General features: G+C 33.0%; 1 protein-coding gene across 8 annotated transcripts in view; it reads left to right on the plus strand.

Moving 5' to 3' along the window:
• LOC146538939 (long-chain-fatty-acid--CoA ligase 5) overlaps nt 1-13677 on the plus strand; it is a 56228-nt gene that overhangs the window by 15710 nt on the left and 26841 nt on the right. Inside the window, exon 1 of one of the 8 annotated variants that reach the window (XM_085185317.1) lies at nt 7306-7411. The exons of 2 other annotated variants lie outside the window; for them this stretch is intronic. The gene's annotated coding sequence lies outside the window, so the exon portion shown is untranslated. Of the gene's footprint in view, nt 1-7305; nt 7521-13677 lie in introns of those variants that run through there. 5 more of the 8 variants (XM_085185318.1, XM_085185316.1, XM_085185319.1 and 2 more) reach the window with 5 other exon arrangements.

A 13677-nucleotide genomic window follows, 5' to 3' on the forward strand; every position in this document is an offset into this window, starting at 1 on the left:
GCAACGATTTGCAAAGTTTGTTGTTACAAAATGGCCCAATCATTCAAAATGAGCTTGCTTAACGCATCTCTCTATTGAAAACTGAAAATAATTTCATAAATATATTTAATAAATATTCGTATAGTTCAAGCGGGCGTAGCCGCGTTCGGGTCCATTACTGTCAATATATAGTAATAATGAATGCGACAATGTTATTAAATTGGCTGAAATGATAATGTAATTATAGATCACGAAAGTAACTGAGATGAGAAAATAAATCATAGTGTCGTACAAGCGGGCGAAGCCACGTGGGAGCCACTAGTTTACAATAAAAATATAACTATAAATTATTATAACAATAATAAAATGACACTACTAAACTTGTTTCTCCTATATCAAAGATGATATTTCCAAAAGTCCACAATCAAGGTACAATCGTAACACGAGCATGACTCTCCTAGAAACGACGACGACGACGTATTTCGCATTCACCGCCTGCACCGGACTGCAGTGCGCAAGTTCAAGGCTGGTCGGGCTCCCTCCAATTGCATGCGCACGCGCATTAATTCAGCTCACAAACCACTACCATTGTCTATCACTCGCTTGCCGGGGTCAATGACCCTATGAAGGATTAATGACACTATTGTGGGGAGTTGTATGGACTCCTCTTTTTTGCTTTTACTTTACCGAACCGAACCACCTGCGGCTGTACGTTAGGGTAATTCTAAAATTAATGTTGTTCGCGCTATTTTGAAATATGTGCGTTTTATTTAGTGTTGCATTCTGTCAAGCTTTTTTTAACACTGTAACCCAGCGCACAGCATGGTAGGCAGAGGGAACATAGTGATGAGACACTCCGTTCCCCATTTTCCTATAAATCTGGAGAGATTTCGTGTTGAGTGACGGAACGCAAATCTAGAGCGGAGAAATGAAAATATTAAATATTTCAATTCCTCGAGTGGGAATCGAACTCACAACCTGTCACGTTTGCTACGCCACTACTGGGCTCGTTAAATCTAAATAGTTTTATTATTATTTGTTAACTTTATGATTCAGGAAGCTTTTAAATGCGGTTGTCATGTTTTTTTTTACACATATCACGATCGACTTAATAATATACAGTGTCAAGAAATTGTTTTAATTTTGCGTAAAAATACTAAAATTAAATACGAGAATGCTTCCTATATAATTAAGTGACAGTGGTTTTTTTTCTTGATTCGATTTGTTCTAAAATGACTGGAGTCCATGATTCGTACAATTTACAACAACTGTTACCGAGAACGTGATATTTCCTCTTTAAACATTCTTATGGACGTTTTATTAAAATACTTTTAATATAAGATTTTTTAAAGTATTTTATTATATTTGTTATTTAATATAAGTTTACCTTCGTTTTTTTTTCCCTAGCCTGCATCATCCCATTGTTGGGCAAAGGCCTCTCTCCACTTCTTCCATTCTGGTCTATTTCGCGCTATTGAGCACCAGTTAGGCCTATAATGGTCCAGCTCGTCTCGCCATCTCCATTTTTGTCTGCCAATTCTCCTTTTACAGCTTGAAATCCATCTGGTAGAAGATGGATGGATGGATCCATCTGTTCGTTTATTTAATTAAAAAAAATTAAAACAGTATATTTAAAATTTTAATATAATATGATAAAATATTTGAAGTTTATTATAGTTTATGGTAATCCAAAAGAAAGGTCTTTTAGATTGAGTGGCGGAACTTAACGCTGCACGCTGCTTCGTAAATAATTCATTCTTCCATCTGCAATCGAACTTCGTTGCGTTCACAGTCACACGCCATGTATATGGATAAATTATATAAATGAAACTCAAAGCAGGTGGTTTACCCAACAAATTTATATGTAGATAAATGGTTAAAAATAACTTTATTATTAATTAAGAAACAACAAATAGCTGACATTTATATATGAACGTTTCTATTAGAACATATCTTCAGAGGACAGTGGGCATATGATGGTGCGTCACCACACCAAGTCATGCGGACTTGATAGCGATCTAGAATAACGTGGAAACTTGTCCCACGCTCTCAGGAAACATTATCTTATTAAAATCACTTTGTTTATTATGTAAAAATATATTTATATTATAATATTATGAAGAGGTCATAAGTGAAGACAGTAAACGCGACTAGGTGTGGGTTCGATTCCCATTAAAGCTAATTAAATGTTTATTTGTTTTGGAATTTTCATTTGTTCGCTCTTTGGTCGAGGTATGGCGCGGCGTTGAGTTCTGTCATTACACACGCCATGCCTCCAGGATTTGGGAAAATGGGGAACGGAGTGTCTTGACACTAGGAGACAGCGTGAAGCAAATTTTTAATAATATTATGAAGTTTTTACTGCATTCAATATAATTCTCACCTAAATTACAGGTTTCGTGCTACAGCTATTAAGTATTGTATTTAAGATATGCACAAAAAAATCGTGCACTCCAGGTCATTTAATTTACATATATAGGACGTTTAGAGGAAAATGTGCATTTTATATATATCTTTACTTCCAGGAATTTATGCGATATGCAAAAATTGCACTAAAATATCTTCAACTACCTTACAGCTTATTATTTCAATTTATTGTATTTATACAAAACTCATACTATCTAAGTCTTCTTGTGGTTATATTCAGTTATAACGCGAAATTTCTGGGTTCGATTCACATTCGGTGCAATGGATCATTATTTATTCATATTTTAATTTTTTCGCTCTGGTATCAAAGCAAAAGTGCGGCGTTGAAATCCGCCACTCCTCAACTCCGTCATTGCCTCAAAAATTTGATGGAAAGTGGGGTTCGGACTGTCTAACACTAGTTTCCTTTGCCAACCCTGCTAAATGCGGGATACAGCGTGAACTGAAAAAAGTGTTATTTCTTTTGCAGCTTCACGCCGTATCCCACACACAGTAGGGTAGGCAGAATGAACGTAGTGTTAAGACACTTTCGGCCGAATTCTGAAGGAAGAAATGGAAATATAAACGTAAATAAATATTTCACTTCCTCGAGTCTGGATCGAAACCACAACCGTCGCGTTACAGTCACACCCTTGCACCCTGCGCCATGACGGCCTCATGTGTTAATTTAATCCACAATAATATTTATTTACATTACTATTTAGTTGTAATAAAACATTAATTGCTGCGTCCTAAAATTTAATTGGCTAAAAGCTATAAAAGCGTGTTTGTTTTGCATAGAGGTTTAGCCCCAATAGGCCGGCATTGGGCCAAATATTGTCAGTTTACATTGCATTTGCAATGTCTCTTAACATTCGGGCCGGTAGGCGTTACTACTTGATGTCTTCTTTTAATGTCTTTTTAATAAATATATTGTTTAGAAGAACTTGATTGACATTTGAAATGATAATATATATATATGTATATGTGTTTGTATATCTATATATATAAAATCGAAAGGTCACTCACTCACTCATCAAGAAATCTCAAAAACTACCAGAACTAAGAGTTTCAAATTTTGCACGGAGGTTATTTATAGGACGTAGGTGCTCGCTAAGACGGGAATTTGCGATATTCGACTTCTAAGGGGTTGTTTTTGGGGTTGAAAGTTTGTATGAAACTTCGTTACTAAGATGCTAGGAATCTCAAATTTTGCATGGACGTCACTTATAAGACGTAGGTACTCATGGGACAGAAATTAATAATAACGTAGTTCATGCAGGCGAAGCCGCGGGCGGGCCGCTAGTATTATATAATTACTAAGTTAGTATTTCATACATTCGTCCTCACAAAACTCCAGTCCCACAAGATGGGCTTTGTTGATATTTCAATTCGCAGCTTTGCAGTGCCAATTTGCTTGTTCTAGTTCGATGCCCTTGTGAACTACAGTGTTTATTTTAGTACTCTCACATGTCTGCCTGTGTCAATATTTGATGTTGTTTCGTAAGGATTGCGAGTTTAAGACCTATTTGTGCTAAATTATTCACGACATATTTACTTGAGGAGTTGAAACCAGTCCTAGCGCAGGGGTGACGGATTGACCCTTGAAAGATTGGCAAGAGGTTTGATTTTTTTGGGGTTAATTAAATACCTAAAATATATATTTATTTAAATGTATATTTTCATTTCTTTCGCTCTGATGTCTACACTGTGAGACGGAGTGTCTTAACTTAGCGCTAGGTTCCCTCTGCCTACCCTGCTGCTTGCGGGATACAGCGTGAAGCAAAAGAAATGAGAAAACAAAACAGACTATATGCATTATATTGTTCATATTTGTTGTATAAGAGTTTCTTGTCTATCCATTATATTTTTAGCTATTTACCCCCTTAATTAAAAGCGTAAGTTGAATTCATATTTTTTTTTGTATTCTTGAATATGTCTTTTAAAACTAGAATATAATATAAAAAACAATTGTATAAAGTAGCATAACCAAAATTCAATTTAAATATTTTTCTATAAACCTATACATAAATGGTCACAAATAAACCTTATTTAATACCTTAGAAAAACAATTTCGATTGTTGTAAAACGGGACCCGCCGTGACGTAAGCGTGCCGCATTTACGCGTACAACATTCACGCTTTAAATACAAGAGTGAATTGATTCTGTTCCATTGAAACTTTAACTAGAGTTTCTTGTTCTCTGTTTTGTCTTTGCCAAATGTCAAATTGATTTAAAGTAAAAAGAGAAATATGCTTACGCCCGTATTTATATATCGCTTTCAAGTCTGAGATCGATTTTGAGATGTTATTTTCATTTAAGCTATATAATTTATGAATGGCATCCCAAGATCGATCTCAGATTTGAGAGCGATTTACAAATACGGGCCTTATTTACCGTACAAACTTCTTCGTGTGTTCTCCATACAACGCGACATTGGAGAAGTGGTTTGTGCTCATCTGGCGCGTTTGAAATGCTTTAATTTAAGAACTGAACTGAAATATACTTATTATTGCCGGTACTGAGCCGTTTGTGACTTGAATGGACTTAAGTAAGTTATTCATCTAAACAATTAGTCTACAATATTAATAAAACCTCTATATATATATATATATATATATATATATATATATTTAAAAACATAATATAGCTGAATAGAAACATTACGCAGTACCAACAATTGTTGGATTTTGTCAGCATCGCCCAAACCGCGCGACACCGGCGTTAAAAGGTGATAAAATTAATTATCTGTTGATTTGCTATCTACTGTATGTAGGTACATATACATAGACTACTGTATATTCTTTTTTCATATTAACAATGATATATGAATCTGTAATCTGCGTATAATTCAATAAAATATATATTTAGAGAAGTTAACAAAAGGCAAATTGAGGAAGTCGTGGCGCAATAGCGTGTGACTAGAGACGGTTGTGGATTCGATTCCTCATAGGAAGGAATGAATTATTACAATATTTTCTTTTACTCGCTCAGGTAACAAGACAAAATACGAAAAGTGGGGAACGGAGTCTCTTAACACTAGGTTCCCTCTGCCTACCCTGCTGCTTGCGGGATACAGCGTGAAGCAAAAGAAATGAGAAAACAAAACAGACTATATGCATTATATTGTTCATATTTGTTGTATAAGAGTTTCTTGTCTATCCATTATATTTTTAGCTATTTACCCCCTTAATTAAAAGCGTAAGTTGAATTCATATTTTTTTTTGTATTCTTGAATATGTCTTTTAAAACTAGAATATAATATAAAAAACAATTGTATAAAGTAGCATAACCAAAATTCAATTTAAATATTTTTCTATAAACCTATACATAAATGGTCACAAATAAACCTTATTTAATACCTTAGAAAAACAATTTCGATTGTTGTAAAACGGGACCCGCCGTGACGTAAGCGTGCCGCATTTACGCGTACAACATTCACGCTTTAAATACAAGAGTGAATTGATTCTGTTCCATTGAAACTTTAACTAGAGTTTCTTGTTCTCTGTTTTGTCTTTGCCAAATGTCAAATTGATTTAAAGTAAAAAGAGAAATATGCTTACGCCCGTATTTATATATCGCTTTCAAGTCTGAGATCGATTTTGAGATGTTATTTTCATTTAAGCTATATAATTTATGAATGGCATCCCAAGATCGATCTCAGATTTGAGAGCGATTTACAAATACGGGCCTTATTTACCGTACAAACTTCTTCGTGTGTTCTCCATACAACGCGACATTGGAGAAGTGGTTTGTGCTCATCTGGCGCGTTTGAAATGCTTTAATTTAAGAACTGAACTGAAATATACTTATTATTGCCGGTACTGAGCCGTTTGTGACTTGAATGGACTTAAGTAAGTTATTCATCTAAACAATTAGTCTACAATATTAATAAAACCTCTATATATATATATATATATATATATATATATTTAAAAACATAATATAGCTGAATAGAAACATTACGCAGTACCAACAATTGTTGGATTTTGTCAGCATCGCCCAAACCGCGCGACACCGGCGTTAAAAGGTGATAAAATTAATTATCTGTTGATTTGCTATCTACTGTATGTAGGTACATATACATAGACTACTGTATATTCTTTTTTCATATTAACAATGATATATGAATCTGTAATCTGCGTATAATTCAATAAAATATATATTTAGAGAAGTTAACAAAAGGCAAATTGAGGAAGTCGTGGCGCAATAGCGTGTGACTAGAGACGGTTGTGGATTCGATTCCTCATAGGAAGGAATGAATTATTACAATATTTTCTTTTACTCGCTCAGGTAACAAGACAAAATACGAAAAGTGGGGAACGGAGTCTCTTAACACTAGGTTCCCTTTGCCTAACACTGCTGTATGCGGGATTATACTGCTTGATCAGACTGCCTTTACAGACACGCTTGTGCCCCTGCGCCACGACTGGCCTCAATTCATTTAGTAGTGCAATGTAAACAAAAACTTTAAGTGATATGTTCTTGGAATGAATACTTCACTAGGTATTCTTAAGTGAATAATACAGTTTAAATTTCGCTTATTTCAAGGGTCTTATATATTAAATTTCTATGGTATTTATATATCGTTTAATTTTTTTTTGTATGTTACTTTTTTCTTAACTTAAAGCATCTCTAGCAGTTCTTTTGATTGATAGGCACTAAGGCAAAGTAATCTTTGAGATTATTCTTCTTTTATTATTCTTTATCAGTTTTTTTCTAGAAACATAACTGAAATAGTTTTATTAACTATACTTACAATTTATTATAAAACCGCCTTATATGATAATTGTAGACATTGGCATAGCAATCGAGAGTCAAGAAAAATAAACCACAAATCAAAGAGCTGAAGTTGGCTTACCTCGTGTCAACTTAAAAGAGAGAGGCAGCTAGGCAAAGCCTGGGGAGGCGTGCGGCACTGTCGCTCCGGACCGCCGTCGTAACGGCCGCGCTAATAGCAGCGCACGCGCATCTCGCCTCGACCAAGCTGTATAAGTGACGATCGATAACAACGTGATAGAAAAACGTAGTGTTTATAAATTCCGTAGGTAGTGCCCGCGCGGCTGGAATGTCGTAACGATTCTGTCGTGTTTTTATTGTGCTCTCAACTTACAAGTATCTAGATATATAAGCAGGTAAAGCTGGATGGTTTTACTGTCAGGTTCCAACTCCCTTGTACGATAAGTGTAGATTGCGATACTTGTTTACTTAACACTTGATGGTTGTAAGTTTTGAACTGTTTGAAATGTAATACCAAAATTATAGTTAAAATTTAACAAAATTATATAAATCCATGTAAGCGATTGTAATTTTAATTTAAATGTTCTGTGGCTTTAATCGTTTTATGTTACACTATTTTCATAGACGGTCTAGTAGATTCGAAAAGGTGCGGGTTCAAATCCAGCTACGTAATAATTTTATATGTTTTCTAAAAAGTATACGGGAAAATGGAATCGCTTTCGAGATGAGAAGTCTCTATTTACAAGTCATATTTTTGCAATCTCATGTCACACCATACGAGCTTCACTATGTAATAGTACACTTTATTGCTTGAAAAGACTTGCAAGCAATCATTATTTTAATAGCAACTGTTGCCTATATAAACGATTGCGATCGTGCCTTGGGCGATCACGATGCTTGCTCCATGGGGAAATTTGATCTGCACGTTTGTGGGTCAGAACGAGACTCTAAAGGCTCGTTGTTCGTTCTAAGAAGGTGTATGGGTCATAATCAGAAAAGTGGACATTTTCGAATTCGTAACGTAACTGATAAGTAACAATACTGATAATGTTTGTTACGAAACTGATGTTATAAGGCATTATACACAACAAAATAAGAATATTATATGAATAAAACTATTGGTTTTTTTTATTTAATGAGACACAAATTAAAATTTTAAAGATTCAATCGTTGAATTAATAGATTATAAATGTAAGAAAACATAACAAAGTGACAATATTAACTATATAATAACGCTAGTTCGTAACGTAATAAACTTATATTTCTAGTTAGAAATCACAAAGTTAATGATAAAATTAAACCCACTTTAAAATATATCAAAATTTGAGTCGTTATCACGGGAATTAAGTTGAATTCTTTGTAAGTGTTTATTTCGCATATCTTCATTAATAGGATTGGTCTGTTTAAGACGTTCTCTATATCTTTTTTGTCTATCAGCATTTGACATAGGAGCCATGACGCTTACTGAAAATAAAAAATAGTTATCAATAGGTATTTAATAATATTTCATGTATATTGTCTAGTACAGAACCTATTTGTTTTTAAATAAAAGCCTCACCCGCTTGAGCTACATATTTATTAATGCACTATCTCCAGAGAAAAAAAAAAATTACAAAATCACAACTAATTTCAGGAAGAATAAAAAAATGTTTTTAACTAAATCGGTTAAGCCGTTCTGAGATAAGCGTGCACAAACACATTAAACAAACAAGCAAACAGACAAAAAACTTAAAAATCATTATTTTTGGTTACTTCACGTTATCAAAAGTCACTAATTATTTTTTTCATATGCCAGCATTTTTTTTTATATACATAATCTTCCTATGGTAACGTAATTATGAACTAGGCTTCATATTTTCTCAGTTCCGTTACGTAACGAAATATAACAAAATTGAGAATAAAATCTGAGAAATTCTAACCTTTTTAAATATTTGCTCATAAGCCACGTGTTGCATGTGCAAGCACTAAAGTTCTTTTTTGAGATTTTGTAAAAAGACGCAAATAACATAAACAAGAAAACGAAATTATAGAATACTTACCAAAATAAAAGCCGTTTATAACCCTGAGATGTAATTTCACGCATTCCCTCTAAAACATTTGAACCCCTCAACTGCTGCGAGAACACTACTGGTTGTAGTTACGACAGCATTGACTTCAAGAATTATGGTGCCACAATAAAAAATAATATTAAATATCATTCAAAATAATTGCGTTCATAATTTAATTGTACGTTACTAGTCCTGAGTAACAAAAAGACAATATTTTGGGACAAATTTACTTAACTAATATATACTATTTACTAAATAATATATCAATAAAAGTAGTTCTATTTAATATTATGCATAATGTAAAGTAATATAAACACATCTGAAATCAAATAAAACCATAAATATTCGTAACAAATCTATTTTTAAAAAGTAAAGTGGTGAATGGGACACGAAAAATTGTATGGAAGCATTTTGAAAGGATTTTTGCAACTAACAAAAAATACTATTATTAGCCATAATACATTTAAAATATTACAAAAATCTTTAAGTTAATAAGTAAATTTATCTTAAATGGCAAAATATTTAAGCTATCTTTAAAATTGTATTTTTAAAACGCATTCAAAGTAGCGGGACAAGAAAAGACACAAAATGGTCACTTTTTCTGATTATGACCCGTATGCTTTATTTGTCCTTTGAATGGAACCTTTGATTAGTTTATGGTGAATTCAGGTTTAGATGAAAGCTTTTAATGCTATAAATTATGTGTGGTTGTCGGGCCTACCATTTATTTTCTGCATTTGCAATGCTTGTCAAATGTGTGATGAAATTCTGTATATGCCTTAGTACATTCATTGTTAATATTCTTACTTTATTTATTATTTTATTTCTTTTTTCATTTTAATATAAAAAGGCGAAATCGAATTCTAACTTCATCATTCCTACATATACCCCAGAGAACCTTCGCTTTTATTCTGGAAAGATCTTTTTGTTCACCAGTCTTAGCTAAAAGGCTTTTGAAATTTCAACATTAGGCCTCCCTTTGCAGCCTTTCTAAAACACCGAGAGAAATAAAAGGCAGACCCTCTTTCACATCAAAACTTGCCCTTGACATAATGCTCTGACATTAACCTTGAATTAAGAAATTCTTATCGTCTCGATGATATATATTTCTTTCTCAAATATAAATAAATAAATTTGATTGAAATTATTATATTTGTATACGCTTTAATGTCTTATTCGATACTTAGGAACGAGAAAAAAATTTTTTTTTTAGAAAACGTATAAAAATTTTGACGTAGAGTGCTATTTGAATCTTGGAAAGATTTTAAGAGGTTCGGGTTCATATCTCGCTACGTACCTTACGTTACATTTTTATACTTTGATAGAAAAATGAGACAAATGCAAACTTGCATATATAAAATGCATAATTGCATATATATATAGAAGTATACGTAGTTTTTATAATACATACATACATTTGCAAAACAAAATAAAAGTCTAATCGGAATTCATACCCGGCTAATAAATTTCCTAGCGCTAGTACGTTCCGCGAAGCAGTAAAGACATCCTGCGCGCAATCCTGTCCTATCAGCCAGGCATGCATCGCGATGTAAAACTTAACCTTGGCCAATTGATGCAATTGTCGTTGCAGGTTTAAATAGAATATCATCAGATTAAGATATATTTTTCTAAAATATTTTCTATATCAAGTATTTTTTGAAGTTAAGTTAAATCATTAAATAATGTATGTTTAAAACAATTGATTGATATAAGAAAACAACAAAATAAATGTAAATTGGATATTTAGACTTAATTTAAAAATACCTTTCATTGATAAATATGTAAATTTCATTCAATGTTATATAACGTATTATTATATACAATAAGTATATATGTATGTTTGTTATTTTAAAACTTTACGACTGTAGTAAAGTAAATCTATAAATAATGACTAAGAAATATTTTCTACGAAACACTAAGGATGGGATGCAGATGCTATAGACTTGTTCTGTCATAGCTTTCAAGTCTTTTTAACTTTCATAATTTACAACAGGAATAAATAAAACTCTTTCTCTTTATTTATTTTAATATAACACGTGTATATGTGGTTAGGTAGGTACTTTAATGCATATTTACATACAAATATATCAAATATTTACCAAATTTGTTTAGCTACCAAATAACAAAAGTATAGGTTAAAAATATTTGTTGATAATCAATCCATAAAAATAACTAATTTGATTCTTACTTTAGAAAACATTCTATATAGTATTTAATATTTAATCGTACAATCAAAAAACAAAATCCTTTGAAATTCTATCAAATTATAGCAACCGAAAAACCAGTAGCTAAACCATAATCCCATTGAAACCAAATCAACCTGCAAATGTAATTTTATATATCGTCAACCGTGCACAAAGCGAGTAGTTTGCGGGCGTGACTCACTGTCGTGGGTGCCTCGTTTAGTATGCGCAAGCGCAACGCCTAGGAAGTGCACTCGTGTATCAACAGCGAGGAGAACCGTGCGCGAAATATTGACATATTAATACATATTAATAAAACCCAATAAAAAAACACTTTCGTTTTTAATAATAATTAATAATTACACCTGTATCGAGATTCAACTTTTGAAACCCAGTAGGTGCTTATTAATACAAAAACGTAATCACAATGTTCGAAGATCGTTCCGTGATATGAAAAATAATATTTTTAATGATACATATTTAAGATCCAATCCACTCTGGATTCTTGTAATTTTTATGTTCGTTTAAGTGCATACGAGTATTTTATATAATATTTAGCGAGTAATAAGTTACCTTGAACGTTTTATCACGTTTTTTTAATCTTTACATTTACCTACTGCATTGCAGGAGTTAAATAAAAAAAAGCTTAACAAAAAAAACAATCTGCAAACCGTTAAGTACAGATAAAAGTATTATTACTATGCGGGAAAAACTCTAATAAACTGTTGAATAAACCACAACAAAATAATATGGGTTCATTGTGACAGTGTTCTAGTCAAGATGGACGTGGATGCCGTGAAACTGTACAACTTCTTTTTTATCATCTAAAAAGAGGTTTTTTATATGTAAAGATCTAAAGATCGATGAACTGTGCATCACGTTTTCATCATCAAACGATCCGAAGCCTTCATCAGTCATCACTTTCCACTAACGGTATATATTACTACGACGGCGTGACTACGAGGCAATTAAAACGGTCCGAAAACACCTCTTAACTGTACGCGCGGTACTTTCGGCACAAAAAATTGGCAGATGCTGAATTGACGGCTATATCAAAACATGGTGCGGTCGTTGACCTCGTGGCTAGCGGAGTAGAAACTGTGTCAAAATGTGTGCACTTCCTCAGATTGTGCTTTAAGCGTGAATTAAGTTTGGCTAACGTTGATTTTTGATATAGCGGCGTTATACGAGTATTCGTTTAAATAGAAACTTGTTTGCTCTTGATTATTGGGTATTTGACGTGCAATCATAATTGTAAATATTTATGTGTTAAGTTCTAAGTTAAATTAACCGGGCAATGTCGTAAATTATGCAAATAATAAGCTTTTATTTTTAGGCCAATCGTGGGGCAGGGGCACAAGTATTCGCGACTGGTTGTGGGTTCGATCCCCACTCGAGGAAATGAAACATTTAATATCTTCATTTCTTAGCTTTAGTGTCGAGACGAAGGGCGGCGTTAATTTCCGCCACTGTCCACGCAATGCCTTCAGAGTTCGGTGGAAAATGGGAAAATGAGTGTTTTATTACTAAGTTCCCTACCATCCTGTGTGCGGGATACAGCGTGAAGCTACAAGCTACAGAAAAAAATAAATAAGCTTTTATATTTCTCAATAGTAAGCTTAATAGAGCTGTTGTTTGTGAATTTTTGAATATTTTTAAAATAATTAAGATTGATTCGAGGCCCAAAATTTTACATAAGGCTGTTGACATTAACGTTACGGTAGAACGAGTTCCCGCAAAATTGTCTATGTCGTTTTATTGTTTTGTGAACCAGATACAAATACAAGATAAACCGTTAACTGGGAACGGAACTACTGTTAGATGAATATTGTAGATTTGATTATGGCAAGGAATGTAGTAAAAATAATATAATTTAAAAGATATAAAATAATAGCAAGAAATGGAAGTAACGGAGATATCATATATATTAGTTTAACTTTGCTATACCTTATCCATTTTGAAATAAACTAGATAAACAATGGACTAAAAGAGCATAACGTTGCATATGTAAATGAGTTATTTCTTATAATAAGACTCCAGAACTCTGGGAACCTAGTTGCCAGGTTCCCTGCCTACCCTGTTATGTGCGGTATATAGCGTTAAATTAAAAAATATCAATGTAAATTATGGCCCAAACAAGAACTTTGCGTCATATCATATTTACAAAACAATACTAAAACGCCTTTGCAAGCCATAAGTAAAATTGGTATGTTTTGAGCTTTCAGCATATATCTCTAGTAATTTTACGAGTTGTTGGTATATGATTTATTGGAAACGGACGTCGTTCTAAGTTGAAATTAATAAACAAAACATTTGGTTGA

This window comes from Heliconius melpomene, chromosome 5 (genome assembly GCF_056956725.1).
Source record: "Heliconius melpomene rosina isolate 202511_hmr_F chromosome 5, ASM5695672v1, whole genome shotgun sequence".
Taxonomy (NCBI): domain Eukaryota; kingdom Metazoa; phylum Arthropoda; class Insecta; order Lepidoptera; family Nymphalidae; genus Heliconius; species Heliconius melpomene.